We start from the raw sequence: 22,081 nt of genomic DNA, 5'->3' as shown, positions 1-22,081 counted from the left end.
GACCTTGGCAAGTGGTGAAGGATACCATTTAAGATATACCCTTATAGGTTGGACAAGTGGTGGACCTTAACACCCAGTTCTTCTTAATATAATGACATAGAGTGGATAAGTGGTGAATCTTAAGACCAAACCACTCATGCTACTAGGTATAATACGTTAGAGAAGTGGTAGACCTTGAATGTGAACACCCCATGTACAAAATATCATGGTTTTAGGGTGTTTCAATGGAGCCTAGTATCTTGGAGACATGGTAGATCTTGATTCTTTCCATGTTTGAATGGCACCTATCTTCGAAAAATGATGGAGGCTACTTCTCTCCATGTTTCAATGGAGCCTAGCTTTGACAAGTGGTGAACCTTTGCTTCTCTCTATGTTTGAATTGAGTTAGCTTGGACAAGTGGTGGACCTTTGCTTCTCTCTATGTTTGAATAGAGTTAGCTTGGACAAGTGGTGGACCATGGAATGAAACCCCCATGTAAACATATCATGGGCATTTCAAGTGGTGAGAAAGGATACCATTTAAGATATAACCTTATAGGTTGGACAAGTGGTGGACCTTAATACATAGTTCTTCTTAATATAATGACATAGAGTGTACAAGTGGTGTATCTTGAGACCAAACCACTCGTGCTACTAGAGATAATAGGTTAGAAAAGTGGTGGGCCTTGAAATAAAACCCCCCATGTACAAAATAAAATTGGTTTAGGGTATTTAAATGGATCCTAGCTTGGAGACATGGTGGAGCTTGCTTCTCTCCATGTTTCAATGAAGCCTATCTTGGAGAAATGGTGGAGCATCCTTCTCTCCATGTTTCAATATAGCCTAGCTTGGACAAGTGGTGGACCTTTGGTTCTCTCTATGTTTCAATAGAGTTAGCTTGGACAAGTGGCGGACATTGAAACAAAACTCCCATGTAAAACATATCATGGGTAGTTCAAGTTGTGAGAAAAAAAACCATTTAAAATATAACCTTATAGGTTGGACAAGTGGCGGACCTTAACACCCAATCCTTTTTAATACAATGACATAGAGTGGACAAGTGGTGAATGTTGAGACCAAATGTATCAACCTACTAGGGATACTAGGTTGGACAAGTGGTGGACCTTGAATGTAAATCCCCTATGTACAAAATATCATGGGTTTAGGGTGTTTCAATGGAGTCTAGCATATTGGAGACATGGTGGAGCTTGCTTCGCTCCATGTTTCAAGTGGTGGACCTTCAATTATTTTTCCATACCTAGTTTAGACAACCCATACACTTTGCAACTCTAAAGGTTGGACGAGTGGTGGAGCTTTGTTTATTTCCATATTTTAATGGATCCTAGCTTGGACAAGTGGTGGACCTTGGAAAAAAGTCCCTTGTACAACATAGCTGAGTTTTTTCATGTTTTAATGGAAGAGAGATTCGACAAATGGTGGAGCTTGCTTATCTCCATGTGGATTTTAGAACTAGCTTGGACAAGTGGTGGAGCTTTGCTTTTCTACTCTTCATAATACAATGATGTATAGGTTGGTTACATGGTGAATCTTAAGGCCAAACCTCCCATCTTACTAGAGATGATAGGTTGGACAAGTGGTCAACCTTCTATCATTTCTCCATGCCTATAATTAGACAATTAGTAGAACTATCATCTTTCTATGTTGTCTAGAGCTAAGCTTGGACAAGTAGTGGACCTTGCTACTCTCTTCCCTTGGTTTATTAGTTTGAAGACTCATTATATATACTTGATTAGATCTATATAATTACTCATTAGTTAGGTTACAAGTAGGTATGTAATTTGTTAGCCTCAAGGGACTTTGAATATTGAATAGTAAGAAAGTCAAGTGCTGGTTTGAAGATCTTTTGCTTATCTAAACTAGACTCGAACTCAATAATAAGTTTCTTAAGTTCCACGAATTGTCCTATCTAGGCTCCAAAAGAGTCTTAATTGGTTTGTGCTAGATTCTAACTTCCTTGATGGGGTAGAATCCTAGAAAAATGAGGCGCTATAAGTTTTACCTTAGCTCAAATGGATTTTCACTTAAACTAGACTGCAATTTGGGACTCTAGTATCTTTGTCACGATGGAGTTTAACACTAGATACATAGTAGTGATATTTAAGCTTCATGTCTCTTCACTTGATAGAGATATGAGACCATAATTTCAAGGTCACCACTTGTCTTACGTAAAGACCAATGTGAGACATGGGAGCAAGAAAGCCATCCGATATTGTTTTAAGGACTATTACATAGACAATCAATAACTTAAGTAAAGCAAAAAGACTTGGATATTTCACAATTAATAACTTAAGTAAAGCCAAAAAGACTTGGATCTTTGACAGTTTTTTTCAAACTAAAAAAGCACAATCTCATGCTAACAAAACTATAAATCACAATTGAAAGTTTTGAGCAAGAAAAAGATTAGCAATCTTAATAAGAAGGATACTTTTCATTTCATTTGATGATTACAAATTAAAAGAAAGTCTCTCAAGAAATTGATAAGCAAAAAATGTAGGTGACTGCTTCATTATTTTGAGCAAAAATATCAAAATCTCTAGTGATTGAGCTCCATCTAGTAGTATCCTTTGTAAGATCCTACAGGAAGGAATAAAAAGAAATATTTGTTAGATACCATGCACATGAGTGTTCAAGCATGTGTATCAAGAATATATGACATGTCACTAGTACCTTAGGGTTGTTTTCTATCCAACCTTAGAAGATTGGTCTCAGCTTTCACCTTATTTATATAAGCCTTTGCTGTGGTTGCCTTCAAAACTCCTTTTGTGTTACAGCCCAATTGCCTAGCTAAAGTGGTCAATTGTGATGCCTTCATGCTTTCAATGGGTGTACGCTCCTTTGCCAAGATCTCTTGTATTTGGGCTCTTCTCATTTCATTGCGGTGGCTTGTGTCACTTGCGTCTTCAATGGTAGTTTCATCTCTGTCACCTTTTGCAGGTGGTATTCTTCTTGTAAAGAACACCTTAGCTGACCAAACATCATTTTTCTGCTTCCAATACTCCATGATTTGTTTGTATTCACTATCATTTGTCACTATAGGTTGTCCATAACTATTAGAAGCAATTAAATCACGCACATACCTTCTCTCATCAAGCTGAATCAAGTATGGCAGTAGCTCCTCCAAGAGCATATTGTCAACCATCTTCTCAGCATCAAATTGTGGTGGAAAAATGCAATTGTTTTCTAGTGAAATACATCCCTTGTAAGGAGAGTCATCAATAAGCACTGTTCTTTGTGGATCACATTCAAACCCCATGGCAATTTTGGCTAGAGGCTTGAACATTGCCTCAACGTTTGGATTGTCGGGTCTAAACAATTTTTGAGTTTGAGCGGTGTAGCAAACATCTTGCAACCAAATTGCAAAGAAAGGCAATGTATCCTCAGCTAAGTTGTTTAGTGCTACAAGGATTTGATACACATTATTCCTAGTAGCTGTCGACCAAATTGCAACATTAAACCTCTGTAAAATAGTCTTCAAGAATTGGATGCAACCTGGCATGAGTATAATATATCTTTTTGAATCCATTTGCACTGAGTTCTGGTGTGAGGATGGTTGAGGGGAACGTTTCAACAATAGACCATTTAAATCCAATATAATTGTAAGATGGATTTCTCAACATCTACACTACATGAGTGGACTTTTCAGTCTCTTTTGATGTATGTTGCATTTTTGAAGCATCGATTTCTTGGTTCTCATTATTGGAAGCTTGCTCAAGTTGCACAACACTAGACTCTAGTATAGAAATATCATCCATCTTGGGCACTTTAGAAACCATAGAATCTATGGATTCTATAGTTGTTGACTGAACCATAGGAGCATTATCCATCCCAGTTTGTGAATCTAAGAAAACACACACACAAATGGTATCTCAAAACCACTAGAATTTTATTCACCATATTTATATGTAGAACTCCTAGTAAGAAATTTATTTAAGGTAAAGTCGTTGTTAGAATCCTTGCAACTATTTTCAGCATTCATACACAAAACACCACTTGTCTAAAATACAATCTACTAACTCAACATTTTCCATCCTACACTTTATTAAAGCTGAGTACTTAAAGTGAAAACTAAAAGCCACAACTTGTTGAGGAAACATGGATACAAGGTCCACCAAATGTCCAACCTAGACTACAAGCAAACAATTAGAGATTTGTCTTAGATTTGGATTCAAAGGCCACCACTTATTCAAGTAAGATAACTCCACTTGTTTAAGATAGTGATGTTTGAAGCCCCACCACTTGTCCAACCTAGACATTGATTAAATTTTGGTAAGATTTATCACAAATCTAGAGTAGAATCAAGATTCTATGGCCAAGGTAGTCAAATAAGTTAGACAACACACAAAGCATAAGAGCACTCTAGATTCTCGTTGAGCATAAACTAAACAATAATCAAATGTTATATTCACTTGATATTTCATCCATGAAAAATGAAAATGATGCATGTACTTGAGATTTCCATCCATGTACAATACTTTACAATGTCAAGTAAAGTTATAGCCAGCAACAAACAACTCTTCTCCTGCTTCAACTGGACAAATAGTCTCAATGCATACATGGCCATATTCTTCTGACTTGATGTGTGAAAAGGTGCATTTATGCCAAGGTGGCAAATTTGGATCAAATGTATAGCGTACGTTGGGACAGACATTTGTACTGTGAGAACTATTTATATAGCCCGACACGTTTCCTTCTTCTACACAACCAATAATGTATGATTGATCTTCCTCTTCTTCTATGTTTGGATCCTCTAGAAGAGAATATTTATAAGCTCTTGGAAATATTTTGCATATATTTTTCCACTCTTGAAATCTATACTTATGCCCTCCATAGTTTAGAATAGTCAAACCACTTTCCAGGGTAGTATGTACAAATAGCCCATAACTAGCTCCTTGAATACATGAACGTCGCACTTCAAAATCCACACCGTTAATATGGAAAATTACATCTTTGGGAATAGGAAAATTTGGGGTTCCAAAAGGATCTTCATGCCAATCATAGTGTGAAATACATCTATTTTTCATATCACTTAACTTCTTTGTGTCTGCAAAAAGAAGAAAATATTATGCATAAAATAATGACAAGATCAAAGAAAGATATCATTATTTTATAGTCCAATAGGTCCATTGTATGGAAGACTTAGAGTGCCTCTTACATAGTGCCTCCAAGGTTTCAAAAAAATAAAATCATTGAAAAAAAAGGCCACTGTGTCTCCAATCTATTGCCCATTTGAAGCATAGAGAGAACCAAGGTCCACCACTTGTCCAAGCTAGACATGGAGCATTGACACAAGATCCAACACTTATCCAAGAACCCTATAGTATATGCGGTAACATGGGATGCGTTGATGTAACAAAAGTAGTCTAGCCTCCTCATCCATCTCTTTTTTCTTGTAGCCTAGAGGGATTAGTTTCAAGGTCTATCACTAGTCAAAAAATACACACATAGAACATTGATACAAGGTTCCACCACATGTGAAACCTATCGTCTCTAGTAGCATGGATGGTTTGATATCAAGGTTCACCATGTGTCCTACCTATACTCTATTGTAGCATAGAGATTCTGGTTTGGTGGTACTATACTTGTCCAAAATTGGCTTGTTGTTGATATCTGGAGGTAATTAAGGGTCCTCCACTTGTCCAAGTTAGGCATATAAAACAATTGCAAGGTCCACCATGTGTACAACATATGATTGAACATAGCATGCATGTTCTTATTTCATGGGCAACCATCTTCTCTCCAACATGTGTCCAACCTCGGCTCCATTGAAGCATGGAGAGAAGCAAGGTCCACCAATTATCAAAGCTATTATTTTCTCCCAGTGCTTTCAAAACCTATAATACGTTGTACATGGGGGGGGGGGGTTCTTGTTTCAAGGTCCACCACTTGGCTAAGATTGGATCCATTGAAACATAAAGAGAAGCAAGCTCTACCATTTGTCCAAGCTAGGTGCCATTGAAACATGAAAACCCCATAATATGTTGTATACTGGGGGTGTTTTTCAAGGTCTACCACTTGTCTAAGATATGGTCCATTGGAACATGGAGAGAAGAAAAACTCCACCACTTTTCTAAGCTAGGATCCATTGAAACATGGAGAGAAGCAATCTCCATTGTTTTTCTAAGCTAGGCTCCATTGGAACATGGAGAAAACAAGCTCCACCACTTGCCTATTATTGCATAGAGATTCTAGTTTGAGGGTCCACCACTTTTCCAACCTTGCCTTCATGTATGGAGATAATCAAGAGTGCAATTCTTCTCTAAGCTAGGGACATAAAAGATTTTCAAGGTCCACTACATATACGATCTATGATGGGTTGTAGCATGGGAGGTTTCATTTTAAGGTTGACCACTTCTCCAGCTTCGCTTGTCCAACCTCAGATCCATTGAATATTGGAGAATAAAGGTCTACCAACTCTCCAAAATAGGCAATAAAATCTCTATAAAACCCATGAATTGTTAATATATGCTATGCTGTGGAGTTTTGTTTGAAGGTCCACTCCTTATCCAAGCTACAAACCATTGAAGCATGGAAATAAGTAAGATATATCTCTAGTCCAAGATAGGATCCATTGAAACATAGAGAGAATCAAGGTCCACCACTTTTCCAAGCTATGCATGGGTAATTGATATAAGGACCACTATGTTTTCACCTATACTATGCTCTATCATGAATGGTTTCATATCCCACCAATTTTCCAACCTATTTGATAGGTTGTATTATGGGGGTTTGGTTTCAAGGTACTTCACTTGTCTAAGGTGGGTTCCATTGAACCATGGAGAGAAACAATCTCTACCACTTGTCCAAAATATGCTCCTTTAAAACATAAAAGCAAGGTCCACCACTTGTCCAAGCTAATGTTTCTCTCCATTGAAGCATGGAGAGAAACAAGGTCTACCACATGTCCAAAATATGCTCCATTGAAACATAAAAGCAAGGTCCACCACCTGTCCAAGCTAATATAACAAATGGGTGTTGGTTACAAGGTGTACTACACTTGTCTAAACTAGTCTCCATGCAAGGTCCACCACATGTCCAAGCTATATGAGCTTGGTTTGAAGGTCTACCACACCTCTTGAAATTAGGATCCATGTAAGGTCCACCTTTTGTCAAGCTATGCCTTTAGTGAGTACTAAAACTAAGTAAATTGCAGTACTTAAATACCTTTCCAAGCTCATTAAGATTTTGGTCTCTAAGGCCACCACCACACGTCTAATCTATGCTCTAATTGATTACTTATGCTAGTTCTCAAAGTCCAAACATAAGCTCCCTTCTAGCAAGGTTAGTTTAAATTTAGTCTCCAACACTTGTCTAAGTTAGGTTCAATTTATGAAGCATCACCATTTAACCATGCTACAATCTAATGTATCATATCAAGGGGGTATTGATAAAAGGTCCAAAGCTTATTGAGTTCAAGCTCTTAAGTAATTAAGTCTTTGTGAGTATTAAATGTTATAGTTTTAGTCTAAAGATCCACCATTCAAAAACTCAAGTAATTTAATATTTACATTCAAACCTTGAATGCTTGAGAAAAAAAAATACAAACTCAATCAATACTATATAAAGAAAAATCTAACATTAAGAGTATCAAATCAGTAAAACAAGAAACACTAACATGCACAAGAAACTCAAAACATACGTGTCTCCATTTCCAAAAAGTCCTCCATTGACAGAGGATGTTGTTCTTCTTCTTCTTCTTCTCTTCATGGAGAGCACTCCTCTGTAACACGCACAATGTTGTCTGATTGCGAAGTGGATTATTGAAGTCCAACCCATTTTTCTATATCTTCATGAGACTTAACAAAGTCTAGCAGCATGGTCTCCATGTTTTTTGCCTCCTCCACACTATCAACTAAGCATATAACTTCCTTTTTCTGTTGTATTCCTTCTTGTGCAACCAAGGAACCATCACCAAAAACATCGACAAGCTTGCGGTCTTCAAAACAATAAGTACGAATGTAGTGCTTGACCAAAGCTCTTCTTTTGGCCTCCAAATATTGCAAATGGGACATATCGTTATTTGCTACTTGAAGAAGAGAACAATCAATTGGCATGGGATGTTCCTCTAATCTTCTTCTCAGGTCTTCAAATGCATTGCCTTGTCCCAAGAAGGCAATAACTGTTAGGAATTGAATTGCTCCTTTGCAAGGAGCTGATGGAAAGTGATGCAATGTACCACAACAATGGTAGCTCAGATTATCTCCCATGGCGTGAAAGGCACATTGCAATTTTGTGAAGTTAGTGAAATCCACAAATGCAAGAAAGACAAATCCAAGATCTGTTGACCCTCCAGCAATAGCCAAGATCCCATCCAAAGCATTGTTAAATATCTCGTCACTCCACTTCAAATTGCCTCCAACGTTTTTTGTCATATCTAAAACACATAAGCCAATAGACACTTTATTATTGAAGTGGCACATCAAGTAGAGATTGCCTTCCATTTGTAGGCTCACCACGTAGATTGACCATGGCAAATCTCTAGGCTCAATTTTCTCCTTTTTGAAGGTGAACTACCCATTGCATGTATTTTATTGCTCCATCTGGAAAAGCCATTTTCTTTGTTCCACGCGTCAAACTAGATCTGATCCATTCCTTGCATAGCATTAAAAGTGTTTTATAAACAACATCATTGATGTTATACATTTTGACCACCTCCTCCCAGACTTTACATGGTGAAGACTCATTCAAATTGTTGAAGCCTTGAAGAAGTGCATCTTGAATCAATTTGTATTGCTTCAACTGCTTGATTCGATCATACATGTCAGTTTGCATCACCATCCTTTGCACTCTTTGACAGTAAAATCTTCTCATCTCTAATCTCTTTTTGAATAGTCTTTACCTCTGATTCCTCAAGGCCACAAAGGTATCTAAATACAGTTGTTGGGGGTTTCTTATTCTCCTCTTCTAGCCTTTCAATGATTTCAATCAAAGTACATGATCATGTGTGCCTGTTTAGCAATCCAACTTGCTGCTGCACTCATTCTTGCTAATCGAAGAAAAGCCTAAAAAGAAATAGAGAAATAATTAAACTATTGAGCAAGATTTGTTAATTAAACACTATAAAAAAGACAAAGAAAATAACTTACATCCCATCTGGAACGAGATGCATGTCCTTCTGCAATTCCACTTGCTACCTTTGGTGGTCGTCCTGAGAAGATCCATTGACTTCGTAAATGTCTCAATATTTGGCTGTAAGGTTGCTTGACATACAATGCCTGAGCCTCCTCATTTGCAATGGCAGATATAGCAGTTGCAACAAATGGAGAAGCATTCACAACAATGCGAGCCTTTCTAAATTTATACACGCTAACCAGTCTTTCAAATATCTCTTGGTTGTTTTGTTCATTGTGAAGCAAAACTTTTGCAGCATAGATTGAATGTTGCCCATCAATAATCCAATAGTGATAATCTTTAATTTTTTGCTCTTCTACCTCTTCTACTGCCAAAGGAGTCCCCTTCTTTGACTTTGCATTTTGAACAGGCATCAAATATGCACATGCTGCAGGCTTGGTCGTACTCCGTGAAAATCCAAATAAAACACTTTCAACGTGTTTTTTATCCATAATACGTGCATTATAGTGATCAGGAGCAAGCCAACAATTTTGAATAGGGATATCAAATTCCCTATATTGGAAAGGAAAATAGTTTATGTACTTATTCATTCCACCTGTGTCTTTTTCTTGTCCTTTCATGGCCTTAGCTTTTAAAACATCTGGATCCACAATTCTCATCTTTGACATTGAACCCTGTGTTGATGAGGATGCCAAAGATGCCTTGTCTACATCCAAAATGGAACTAGTTTGCTTAGCTGCTACTTTCTGCACTTTTGCTTGCTTCTTTGTGGATGGTGGTCGTGAAGCTTTCACCTTTTTTCGTTGTAGTGTGGCAATGATGGAGCTTTGAAGTTGATACGCTGTGATATTTGGATTTGATTGTGCAAACTTCCATCCTTGAAAAAACATTGTCTCTTCTTTGTTTCTAGACATGCGCTCCAATGCATATGCTCCTGGAGATAGGTGAAATTCTAGATTCATTGGAACTAGAATTTCAATGCATTCCACCTCCGGATGACTATCAACTACAGAGACAGATGCTTCCACAACTTGTCCAACATCTTCAAACAAGCTGTCATTCTCCGTTTTGGCAATAAATAGATGCACCTTATGAAATTGTGCACCCTCTATACCATGTATGTCCAAATACCATTTCCTAAGATCATTGCAAGTATAGTCAACTAAGACAGCAACCCTTGAAACCTTTTTTTTTGGAGCCATCTTTCCTGAAACAAAAAACCACCAAATGCTATTTTAACATATACTTTTTTGTAATGGATTAAGTTTGTGTGAATACAAGGTCCACCACTTGTTCAGGCTAGATCCAAGCAAGTATACATAGTGATCTTTTAAGCTAGTAAACTAAGGGAAGGGAGAAGTAAGGTCCACCACTTGTCCAAGATCAGCTCTAGACAACATGGAGAGATTCTAGGTCTACTAATTGTCTAATATAGGCTACCTCTATTGAAACATAGAGAGAAGAAAAGGTCCACCACTTGTCCAATCTACGGTCCATTGAAACATGGAGAGAAGGATGCTCCACCATTTGCCCAAAATAGGCTCCATTGAAACATGAAGAGAAGCAAGCTGCAACACGTCTCCGAGATGCTAGGCTCCATTGAAATACCTTAAACCCACGATATTTTGTATATGTGGGGTTTAAATTCAAGGTCCACCACTTGTCCAACCTATTATCCCTAGTAGCATGAGTAGTTTGGTCTCAAGATTCACCACTTTTCCACTCTATGTTATTATATTAACCAGATCTGGGTGTTAAGGTCCACCACTTGTCCAACCTATAAGGCTATATCTTAAATGGTATTATTTACCACCACTTGGAATGCACATGATAGGTTTTACATAGGGATCTAGCTCCAAGGTCCACCACTTGTCCACGCTAACTCTATTGAAACATAGAGAGAAGCAAAGGACCACCACTTGTCCAAGCTAGGCTCCATTGAAACATGGAGAGAAGGATGCTCCACCATTTGTCCAAGCCAAGTTCGATTGAAACATGAAGAGAAGCAAGCTGCACCATGTCTCCAAAATGCTAGGCTCCATTGAAATATCTTAAACCCATGATATTTCGTACATGGGGGGTTTACATTCAAGGTCCACCATTTGTCCAACCTATTATCACTAGTAGCATGAGTGGTTTGGTCTCAAGATTCACCACTTTTCCACTCTATGTCATTATATTAAGAAGATCTGGGTGTTAAAGTCCACCACTTGTCCAACCTATAAGGCTATATCTTAAAGGATATTCTTTCTCACCACTTGGAATGACCATTATAGGTTTTACATGGGGGTTTGGTTCCAAGGTCCACCACTTGTACAAGCTAACTCTATTGAAACATAGAGAGAAGCAAAGGTCCACCACTTGTCCAAGATAGGCTCCATTGAAACATGAAGAGAAGCAAGCTGCACCATGTCTCCAAGATGCTAGGCTTCATTGAAATACCTTAAACCCACGAGATTTTGTACATGGGGGGTTACATTCAAGTTCCACCACTTGTCCAACCTATTATCGCTAGTAGCATGAGTGGTGTGGTCTCAAGGTTCACCACTTTTCCACTCTATGGCATTATATTAAGAAGATCTGAGTGTTAAGGTCCACCACTTGTCCAACCTATAAGGATATATCTTAAAGGGTATTCTTTGTCTCCACTTGGAGTGACCATGATAGGTTTTACATGGGGGTTTGGTTCCAAGGTCCACCACTTGTCCAAGCTTAGACTTTATTGAAACCTAGAGAGAAGAAAAGGTCCACCACTTGTCCAAGCTAGGGTCCATTGAAACATGGAGAGAAGGATGCTCCACCATTTGTCCAAGATACGCTCCATTGAAACATGAAGAGAAGCAAGCTACACCATGTCTCCAAGATGCTAGGCTCCATTGAAATACCTTAAACCCATGAAATTTCGTACATGGGGGGTTTACATTCAAGGTCCACCACTTTTCCAACCTATTATCTCTAGTAGCATGAGTGGTTTGGTCTCAAGATGCACCACTTTTTCACTCTATGTCATTATATTAAGAATATCTGGGTATTAAGGTCCACCACTTGTCCAACCTATAAGGCTATATCTTAAACTTTACCCTTTATCACCACTTGGAGTTACCATGATAGGTTTTACATGGGGGTTTGGTTCCAAGGTGCACCACTTGTCCAAGCTAACTCTATTGAAACATAGTGATAAGAAAAGGTCGACCAATTGTCCAAGCTAGGCTCCATTGAAACATGGAGAGAAGGATGCTCCACCATTTTTCCAAGATAGGATCCATTGAAACATGAAGAGAAGCAAGCTGCCCCATGTCTGCAAGATGCTAGGCTCCATTGAAATATCTTAAACCCATGATATTTATTACATGGGGGGTTTACATTCAAGTTCCACCACTTGTCCAACCTATTATCCTTAGTAGAATGAGTGGTTTGGTCTCAAGATTCACCGGCCACTTTTCCACTCTATGTCGTTATATTAAGAAGATCTAGGTTTAAGGTCGACCACTTGTCCAACCTATAAGGCTAGATCTTAAAGGGTATTATTTCTCACCACTTGGAATGACCATGATATGTTTTACATGGGGGTTTGGTTCCAAGATCCACCACTTGTCCAAGCGAGGCTCCATTAAAACATGGAGACAAGGATGATCCCCCATTGATTGAAGATAAGCTTCATTGAAACATGAAAAGAAGCAAGCTGCACCATGTGTCCAAGATGGTAGGATCCATTGAAATACCTTAAACCCACAATATCTTTTGCATGTGGGGTTTAAAGTTAAGGTCCACCACTTGTTCAAGCTATTATCCCTAGTAGCATGAGTGGTTTGGTTTCAAAATTCACCACTTTTCCACACTATGTCATTATATTAAGAAGATCTGGGTGTTAAGGTCGACCACTTGTCCAACCTATAAGGGTATATCTTAAAGGGTATTCCTACTTACCACTTGAAATGTCCATGATATGTTTTACATGGGGGTTTGGTCCCAAGGTCCACCACTTATCCAAGCTAACTCTATACTTCTCATAGAGAGAAGCAAAGGTCCACCACTTGTCCAAGCTAGGCTCCATTGAACCATGGAGAGAAGGACGCTGCACCATTTGTGGAAGCTAACTCTATTGAAACATGGGGGGTTTACATTCAAGGTCCACCACTTGTCCAACCTATTAACTCTAGTAGCATGAGTGGTTTGGTCTCAAGATTCACCACTTTTTCACTCTATGTCATTATATTAAGAATATATGGGTGTTAAGGTCCATCACTTGTCCAACCTATAAGGCTATATCTTAAGGGTTATTCTTTCTCACCACTTGGAGTGACCATGATAGGTTTTACATGGGGGTTTGGTTCCAAGGTCCACCACTTGTCCAAGTTAACTCTATTGAAACATAGAGAGAAGCAAAAGTCCACCACTTGTCCAAGCTAGGGTCCATTGAAACATGGAGAGAAGGATGGTACACCTTTTGTTCAAGATAGAGTGCATTGAAACATGAAGAGAAGCAAGCTGCACCATGTCTCCAAGATGCTATCCTCCATCGAAATACCGTAAACCCACGTTATTTTGTACATGGGGAGTTTATATTCAAGGTCCACCACTTGTCCCACCTATTATCGCTAGTAGCATGAGTGGTTTGCTCTCAAGATTCACCACTTTTTCACTCTATGTCATTATATTAAGATTATCTGGGTGTTAAGGTCCACCACTTGCTCAACCTATAAGGCTATATCTTAAAGGTTATTCTTTCTCACCACTTGGAGTAACCATGATAGGTTTTACATGGGGGTTTGGTTCCAAGGTCCACCACTTGTCCAAGCTAACTCTATTGACAGATAGAGAGAAGCAAAGCTTCACTACTTGTCGAAGCTAGGCTCCATTGAAACATGAAGAGAAGGATGCTCCACCATTTGTCCAAGGTAGGCTCCATTGAAATACCTTAAACCCACGATATTTCTTACATGGGGGGTTACATTCAAGGTCCACCACTTATCCAACCTATTATCCTTAGTAGCATGAGTGGTTTCGTCTCAAGATTCACCACTTTTCCACTCTATGTCAATATATTAAGAAGATCTGGGTTTTATGGTCGACCACTTTTCCAACCTATAAGGCTATATCTTAAAGGGTATTCTTTCTCACCACTTGGAATGACCATGATATGTTTTACATGGGGGTTTGGTTCCAAGGTCCACCACTTGTCCAAGCTAACTCTATGGAGACATAGAGAGAAGCAAAGGTCCACCACTTGTACAAGTAGGGCTCCATTGAAACATGAAGAGAAGGATGATTCACCATTTATCGAAGATAGGCTTCAATGAAACATGAAGAGAAGCAAGATGCACCATGTCTCCAAGATGCTAGGATCCATTGAAATACCTTAAACCCACGATATTTTTTACATGTGGGGTTGAAATTCAAGGTCAACCACTTGTCCAAGCTATTATCCCTAGTAGCATGAGTGGTTTGGTCTCAAGATTCACCACTTTTCTACTCTATGTCATTATATTAAGAAGATCAAGGTGTTAAGGTCGACCACTTGTCCAACCTATAAGGGTATATCTTAAAGGGTATTATTTGTCACCACATGGAATGACCATGATATGTTTTACATGGGGTTTGTTTCCAAGGTCCACCACTTATCGAAGTTAACTCTATTCTTCTCATAGAGAGAAGCAAAGGTCCACCACTTGTCGAAGCTAGGGTCCATTGAAACATGGAGAGAAGGATGCTTCACCATTTGTCGAAGCTAACTTTATTGAAACATGGGGGGTTTACGTTCAAGGTCCACCACTTGTTCAAGCTATTATCACTAGTAGCATGAGTGGTTTTGTCTCAAGATTCACCACTTTTTCACTCTATGTCATTATATTAAGAATATATGGGTGTTAAGGTCCACCACTTGTCCAAACTATAAGGCTATATCTGAAAGGTTGTTATTTCTCACCACTTGGAGTGACCATGATAGGTTTTACATTGGGGTTTGGTTCCAAGGTCCACCTCTTGTCCAAGCTAACTTCTTTTAAACATAGAGAGAAGAAAAGGTCCACCACTTGTCCAAGCTAGGGTCCATTGAAACATGGAGAGAAGGATGCTCCACCATTTGTCCAAGATAGGCTCCATTGAAACCTAAAGAGAAGCAAGCTGCACCATGTCTCCAAAATGCTAGGCTTCATCGAAATACGTTAAACCCACGATATTTCATACATGGGGGGTTTACATTCAAGTTCGAGAACTTGTCCAACCTATTATCGCTAGTAGCATGAGTGGTTTGCTCTCAAGATTCACCACTTTTTCACTCTACGTCATTATATTAAGAATATCTGGGTGTAAAGGTCCACCACTTGTCCAATGTATAAGGCTATATCTTCAAGATTATTATTTCTCACCACTTGGAAAGAACATTATAGGTTTTACATGGGGGTTTGGTTCCAACGTCCACCACTTGGTTAAGCTAGGATCCATTGAAACATGGAGAGAAGGATGCTCCACCATCTGTTCAAAATAGGCTCCATTGAAACATGACGAGAAGCAAGGTGCACTATGTCTCCAAGATGCTAGGCTATATCGAAATACCTTAAACCCACGATATTTCGTAGATGAGGGGTTTACATTCAACGTCCAACACTTGTGCATGCTATTATTGCTAGTAGCATGAGTGGTTTGGTCTCAAGATTCACCAGTTTTCCACTCTATGTCATTATATTAAGAATATCTCAGTGTTAAGGTCCACCACATGTCCAACCCATAAGGCTACATCTTAAAGGTTATTCTTTCTTACCCTTTGGAGTGACCATGATAGGTTTTACATGGGGGTTTGGTCCCAAGGTCCACCACTTGTCCAAGCTATTATCGCTAGTAGCATGAGTGTTTTGTCTCAAGATTCACCACTTTTTCACTCTATGTCATTATATTAAGAATATTTGGGTGTTAAGGTCCACCACTTGTCCAACCTATAAGGCTATATCTTAAAGGTTATTCTTTCTCACCACTTGGAGTGACAGTGATAGGTGTTACATGGGGGTTTTGTTCCAAGGTCCACCACTTGTCCAAGCTTACTTTATTGAATCATAGAGAGAAGCAAATGTCCACCACTTGTCCAAGCTAGGCTCCATTGAAACATGGAGAGAAGCCTGCTCCACCATTTGTCGAAGCTAACTCGACTGAAACATGGTGGGTTTACGTTCAAGTTCCACCACTTGTCCAAGCTAACTCTATTGAATCATAGAGAGAAGCAAAGGTCCACCACTTGTTCGAGCTAGGCTCCATTGAAACATGGAGAGAAGGATGCTCCACCATTTGTCGAAGCTAACTCTATGGAAACATGGGGGGTTTACATTCAAGGTCCACCACTTATCCAAGCTATTATCGCTAGTAGCATGAGTGGTTTTGTCTTAGGATTCACCACTTTTTCACTCTATGTCATTATATTAAGAATATGGGTGTTAAGGTCCACCACTTGTCCAACCTATAAGGCTATATCTCAAAGGTTGTTCTTTCTCACCACTTGGAGTGACCATGATAGGTTTTACATGGGGGATTGGTTCTAAGGTCCACCACTTGTCCAAGCTAGGGTCCATTGAAACATGGACAGAAGGATGCTCTGACATTTGTCCAAGATAGGCTCCATTGAAACATGAAGAGAAGGAAGCAGCACCATGTCTCCAAGATGCTAGGCTGCATCGAAATACCTTCAACCCACGATATTTCGTACATGGGGGTTTACATTCAAGGTCCACCACTTGTTGAGCCTATTATCTCTAGTAGCATGAGTGGTTTGGTTTCAAGATTCACCACTTTTCCACTCTATGTCATTACATTAAGAAGATCTGGGTGTTAACACTAGGTTGGTAATGGGACACTTTTATGTCCTGGGACACTTTTATGTCCTGTTAAGTGACCATTTTCCTTGAATTATGTCAAGAGTTTCAAAATGGATTTTAAGGTGCAAACTGTCTAGAAATTTGTCTCATGGGCTGAAAAAAACTCGACATTTTTTTGGAATATCATTTCCATCTTTAACCTTGTTCTTGCACAACATTTCACAACCTAAACTGTGTGAAAAAACGGGTCCTGTTTTTGGCTTTTTTCAACTTTTTGCAACTATACCACTTTAGAATTCGTGTTTGTGAGGTCTATAATGCTAGAGAACTATCTTTAGTAGTCCTCAACATGTCCTGATGCTTCTAGGGAGAAATAAATGTTAAAGTTGTCAGTTATGACCAAATTACAAAAATTGCCAAATCCTGTTTTTTACCCAATTTTAGCTCTTCTATGATTTTTTTGGTGGCTTTCATGATATCCAAAGGCAGTTTTGATTTTCTATGTCACATATTGTAACATAAAGCTAATATTCCTTGAGTTTTGGGGCACCTAATACCCTATTTTGCATAGTAGACAACGATGGTTGATTTTTTCAATTATAGAAGAAAACGAAACATTCTAGTATATCAAGTATAGCCTTTTCAATATTGTTAGTTTCTTGTGACAACTGCATGCATTTTGTAGGTAGTAACCATATCTAGTCATAAGGATCAAATTTGGCTAGATATTGAATAGTTTCTATGGGATTCTACAACTCAAAATGTTAAAGCCCAGTTTTTTCATGTTTGTTGTATTTAGCACTTCATCTTTGTCCCAAGATTCCTCTTGGTAAGAGATGTATTATTCTTTTGACATGCTCCATGGCTCCTTATGAACCTAAAGGACAATAGGGTACTAGGAAAACATGCATATATTATTTGTATTGAGCGTGGCTATAGAAACTTTGATGATAAGTTTGCAGAATGGTAAAAATTCAACCTTTTTGTACCTATTTCTATTGGCAAAACAAAAAATAGTGAGTGAGATGTAATCATATGTTCTGATCACCAACCCATTGAAGTTAACTAGGGAAATTATCTCAAGTCCTACAAAAATCCCTGATCTTATTTTTATGCAACAAAACGTAAGAAATGACTGTTTTGATGAAAATGTATTGGTCCATCAACTTTGGAGGCTTGGTGTGACCAAAAGATGAGAAATTTTACAAGTTTCTTATTTTTTCCATGTGTAGTAGGCCTTGAACTATAACCTCATGAAAGGATTTTACAAAATGAGTGGATCTACTATGGTTTTGGAGGTTTTTTTCAAAACCCTGAAAGGACACTTTTATGTCTTGTTAGGTTACCAACCTAGTGTTAAGGTTGACCACTTGTCCAACCTATAAGGGTATATCTTGAAGGGTATTCTTTCTCACCACTTGAAATGTCCATGATATGTTTTACATGGGGGTTTGGTTCCAAGGTCCACCACTTATCCAAACTAACTCTATTCTTCTCATAGAGAGAAGCAAAGAGCAACCACTTATCCAAGCTAGGTTCCATTGAAACATGGAGAGAAGGATGCTCCACCATTTGTCCAAGATAGGCTGCATTGAAACATGACGAGAAGTAAGCTGCACCATGTCTCCAAGATGCTAGGCTCCATCGAAATACCTTAAACCCACAATATTTCGTAGATGAGGGGTTTACATTCAAGGTCCACCACTTGTCCAAGCTATTATTGCTAGTAGCATGAGTGGTTTGGTCTCAAGATTCACCACTTTTCCACTCTATGTCATTATATTAAGAATATCTGGGTGTTAAGGTCTACCACTTGTCCAACCTATAAGGCAACATCTTAAAGGTTATTCTTTCTTACCACTTGGAGTGACCATGATAGGTTTTACATGGGGGTTTGGTCCCAAGGTCCACCACTTGTCCAAGCTAACTCTATTGAAACATAGAGAGAAACAAAGGTCCACCACTTGTCCAAGCTAGGCTCCATTGAAACATGGAGAGAAGGATGCTCCACCATTTGTCGAAGCTAACTCTATTGAAGCATGGGGGGTTTATGTTCAAGGTCCACCACTTCTCCAAGATATTATCTCTAGTCGCATGAGTGGTTTTGTCTCAAGATTCACCACTTTTTCACTCTATGTCATTATATGAAGAATAATTGGGTGTTAAGGTCCACACTTGTCCAACATATAAGGCTATATCCTAAAGGTTATTCTTTCTCACCACTTGGAGTGACCATGATAGGTTTTACATGAAGGTTTGGTTGCAAGGTCCACCACTTGTCCAAGCTTACTCTATTGAATCATAGAGAGAAGAAAAGGTCCACCACTTGTCCAAGCTAGGGTCCATTGAAACATGGAGAGAAGTATGGTCTACCATTTGTCCAAGATACGCTCCATTGAAACATGAAGAGAAGCAAGCTGCACCATGTCTCCAAGATGCTAGGCTCCATTGAAATACCTTAAACCCACAATATTTTGTAGATGGGGGATTTAATTTCAAGGTCCACCACTTGTCCAAGCTATTATCGCTAGTAGCATGAGTGGTTTGGTCTCAAGATTCACCACTTTTGCACTCTATGTCATTATATTAAGAATATCTGTGTGTTAAGGTCCACCACTTGTCCAACCTATAAGGCTATATCTTAAAGGTTATTCTTTCTTACCACCTGGAGTGACCATTATTGGTTTTACATGGGGGTTTGGTTCCAAGGTCCACCACTTGTCCAAGCTAACTCTATTGAAACATAGAGAGAAGCAAAGGTCCACCACTTGTCGAAGCTAGGCTTCATTGCAACATGGAGAGAAGGATGCTCCACCATTTGTCCAAGATAGGCTCCATTGAAACATGAAGAGAAGGAAGCTACACCATGTCTCCAAGATGCTACGCTCCATCAAAATACCTTAAACCCAAGATATATCATACATGGGGGGTTTAGATTCAAGGTCCACCAGTTGTCCAAGCTATTATCGCTAGTAGCATGAGTGGTTTGCTCTCAAGATTCACCACTTTTCCACTCTATGTCATTATATTAAGAATACCCAGGTGTTAAGGTCCACCACTTGTCCAAGCTAACTCTATTGAAACATAGAGAGAAGCAAAGGTCCACCACTTGTCCAAGCTAGGGTCCATTGAAACATGGAGAGAAGGACGCTCCACCATTTTCCCAAGATAGGCTCCATTGAAGCATGACGAGAAGCAAGCTGCACCATGTCTCCAAGATGCTAGGCTCCATCGAAATACCTTAAACCCACGATATTTTGTATATGGGGGGTTTACATTCAAGGTCAACCACTTGTCCAAGCTATTATCCCTAGTATCATGAGTGGTTTGGTCTAAAGATTCACGACTTTTCCACTCTCTGTCATTATATTAAGAAGATCAGGGTGTTAAGGTCAACCACTTGTCCAACCTATAAGGGTATATCTTAAAGGGTATTCTTTGTCACCACCTGGAATGACCATGATATGTTTTACATGGGGGTTTGGTTCCAAGGTCCACCACTTATCAAAGCTAACTCTATTCTTCTCATAGAGAGAAGAAAAGGTCCACCACTTGTCCAAGCTAGGCTCCATTGAAACATGGAGAGAAGGATGCTCCACCGTTTGTGGAAGCCAACTCTATTGAAACATGGGGGGTTTACGTTCAAGGTCCACAACTTGTCCAAACTATTATCACTAGTAGCATGAGTGGTTTTGTCTCAACATTCACCAATTTTTCACTCTATGTCATTATATTAAGAATATCTGGGTGTTAAGGTCTACCACTTGTCCAACCTATAAGGCTATATCTTAAAGGCTGTTCTTTCTCACCACATGGAGTGACCATGATAGGTTTTACATTAGGGTTTGGTTCCAAGGTCCACCACTTGTCCAAGCTCACTCTATTGAAACATAGAGAGAAGCAAAGGTCCACCACTTGTCCAAGCTAGGGTCCATTGAAACATGGAGAGAAGGAGGCTCCACCATTTGTCCGAGATAGGGTCCATTGAAACATGAAGAGAAGCAAGCTGCACCATGTCTCCAAGATGCTAGGCTCAATTGAAATACCTTAAACCCACGATATTTGGTACATGGGGGGTTTACATTCAAGGTCCACCACTTGTCCAAGCTATTATCCTAAGTAGCATGAGTGGTTTGGTCTCAAGATTCACCACTTTTCTACTCTATGTCATTATATTAAGAAGATCTCGGTTTTAAGGTTGACCACTTTTCCAACCTATAAGGCTATATCTTTAAGGGCATTCTTTCTCACCACTTGGAATGACCATTATATGTTTTACATGGGGGTTTTGTTCCAAGTTCCACCACTTGTCCAAGGTAACTCTATGGAAACATAGAGAGAAGCAAAGGTCCACCACTTGTACAAGCTAGGCTCCATTGAAACATGGAGAGAAGGACGAGTCACCATTTGTCAAAGATGGGCTTCATTGAAACATGAAGAGAAGCAAGCTGCACCATGTCTTCAAGATGCTAGGATCCATTGAAATACCTTAAATCCACGATATTGTTTACATGTGGGGTTTAAATTCAAGGTCAACCACTTGTCCAAGCTATTATCCCTAGTAGCATGAGTGGTTTGGTCTCAAGATTCACCACTTTTCCACTCTATGTCATTATATTAAGGAGATCCGGGTGTTAAGGTCGACCACTTGTCCAACCTATAAGGGTATATCTTAAAGAGTATTCTTTGTCACCACTTAGAATGACCATGATATGTTTTACATGAGGGTTTGGTTCCAAGGTCCACCACTTATCGAAGCTAACTCTATTATTCTCATAGAGAGAAGCAAAGGTCCACCACTTGTCCAAGCTAGGCTCCATTGAAACATGGAGAGAAGGATGCTCCACCATTTGTCGAAGCTAACTCTATTGAAACATGGGGGGTTTACGTTCAAGGTCCACCACTTGTCCAAGCTATTATCACTAGTAGCACGAGTGGTTTTGTCTCAATATTCAGCACTTTTTCACTCTATGTCATTACATTAAGAATATCTGGGTGTTAAGGTCCACCACTTGTCCAACCTATAAGGATATATCTTAAAGGTTGTTCTTTCTCACCACTTGGAGTGACCATGATAGGTTTTACATTAGGGTTTGGTTCCAAGGTCCACCACTTGTCCAAGCTAACTCTATTGAAACATAGAGAGAAGCAAAGTTCCACCACTTGTCCAAGCTAGGGTCCATTGAAACATGGAGAGAAGGATGCTCCAC

The sequence above is a fragment of the Adiantum capillus-veneris genome, chromosome 26 (genome assembly GCF_014529385.1).
Source record: "Adiantum capillus-veneris isolate H3 chromosome 26, ASM1452938v2, whole genome shotgun sequence".
NCBI lineage: Eukaryota > Viridiplantae > Streptophyta > Polypodiopsida > Polypodiales > Pteridaceae > Adiantum > Adiantum capillus-veneris.
This window is presented reverse-complemented; position numbering follows the sequence as displayed.